The sequence below is a fragment of the Triticum dicoccoides genome, chromosome 6B (genome assembly GCF_002162155.2).
Source record: "Triticum dicoccoides isolate Atlit2015 ecotype Zavitan chromosome 6B, WEW_v2.0, whole genome shotgun sequence".
Lineage (NCBI taxonomy): Eukaryota > Viridiplantae > Streptophyta > Magnoliopsida > Poales > Poaceae > Triticum > Triticum dicoccoides.
In genome coordinates, this window is record NC_041391.1 from 276,875,966 (window position 1) to 276,878,078 (window position 2,113).

Consider the following 2,113-nt stretch of genomic DNA (forward strand, 5'->3'; position numbering starts at 1 on the left):
TCAAGTTTAATTTTCCTTGAACATCATGCTTCTCTACTAGGGATAATGCCTCGAAAGGTTGTATTGCTTTGCTCGATGCAACTTTTGTCCATTAGCATTTTACCGAGCATGTCTTCATAGATGAGGTTCAGTCCGCTGCCGTCGTCCAAGAGCACTTTAGTGAGACGAAAACCATCCACAACTGGGTTTAAGACCAAGGCAGCTGGTACTCAGACTGATCGGGCCCTTGGTTCATCATTGGCGGTAAAAGTTATTGCCGTATCGTGCCAAGGATTTGTTGTGGCTACTTGGTTGACTTCGGCGAGGTCGCGGAGCGCCCTTTTGCGCCGGTTGTTTGAAGAAAAAGTCTCGAAGACCGTAAAGACATTGAGGTCGTCATCCTCCGAAGAGTGTTTCTCTGAGGTAGTGTTGGTGAGGATGGCCTCGCTGCTCTTAGTCACCTACCGGAGTACCCAACAAGCCCGAAGACTATGTGTTGGTTCGGTATTTGGTGCCGTGTGTATCTGACAAGGCTTGTTGAGAAATTCGTCAAGGACAGTTCTATGTCCCGTGAAGGGCTTGATTTTCTTGTCCATAGGATGATGATCGGGTGCCCCGTAAGGGTGCATCCTCTTTGCCCGTCCGGTGGTTGCTTAAAGGCAGGAGGTTCCCACCGGGCTGTCTGGGCTTTCCAGGCGCTTTCCATTGTGCAATACTTCTGTACTATGTGTGCCAAATCTGCAAAGTGTAGTATGCCGCGGTGGTTAAGGGCATTGGGGATTCCCTTGTCCGTACAATTGCGGCAAAAAACTGAAACCGCGTCGTCGTCGCAATAATCTCTAATCTTGTTTTTAACAAGGAGGAATCTGGCCCGGAAGTGATGGACCGTTTCCTGAGGTTGCTTCCGCACATACATTAGGTCGCATACGTATGGAGGACCTGAATTGCTTGGGGAATATTGCTTGTGGTGGGTGGGCGGGCTGAAATCCGAACCTTGACCCACTATTGGATCCGGAATTTGAAGAATTTCCGAGGTCACAGTTCCAGGATCCGGAGGGTCCTGGTGACTTTCAGGCTCAACGCCTAATTCTATGTTCGGAGGACATGGGGTCTCTTCCCGAAGATGGGTATCTGGCTCACAGGGCTCGGAAATCCGAACATAGCTTGTTCTTATCTTAGGGGGGGGAGGTATTCTCGGCTTGCTCCTCCACGACTGCTACCAGATGGGTGATCGGCGGGGACTTGATTTCCCTCTGATCGGGTTTAAGCCCAATCCGATCATAGTCTGTTGCGACCCCCAGGGCGGCGATGCAATCTAACAGTTCGTTCAAGGGCGAGACATCTGCCGGATCCATTTCTTCAGAGTGTTCGAGGTCAATGCGGAGACGATGTTTGGCGGTGTGGGGGGCGCCCATGGTAAAACCGCCGAGCTGGAGGACCTGTCCGGGATCTAGGGCCCTTCCAGAGGTGATGTTGTCATTAATGACAAGGTGATCCATCGATAGTCCCGTCGATGACAAAATGGAACTCTCAATGAAAGCATCAATTTCGGTGTCAAAAACGGCCGATCTCAGGTAGGGGGTCCCGAACTATGCGTCTGAGGATCAAAGGTAACAGGAGACAAAGGGGACACGATGTTTACCCAGGTTCGGGCCCTCTTAATGGAGGTAAAACCCTACTTCCTGCTTGATTGACTTTGATGAGTATAGGGGTTACAAGAGTTGACCTACCTCGAGATCGTAATGGCTAAACCCTAGTTGTCTAGCCTGTATGAATTCGGAGACCCTCTATGGACTAAACCCTCCGGTTTATATAGACACGGGAGGGGCCTAGGGTTGTACAGAGGCGGTTTACAGAAGAAGGAAACTATACATCCGAACGCCAATCTTTCCATCCACGCAAAGGAGAGTCCCATCCGGACACGGGGAAAGGTCTTCTTCCTTGTATCTTCACGGCCCATCAGTCCGACCCATGTCACATAGCCCGGACGCCCGAGGACACCTTAATCCAGGACTCCCTCGGCGGGGGCCTACACATAGTCGACGAGCTCGAGGAGCACCAGTCGCTTGGCCTCCCACTTGTGGGGGGTGCCTGAGGGAGTCACAGAAATCCAAGAGCGCGGTGATGAGGCACA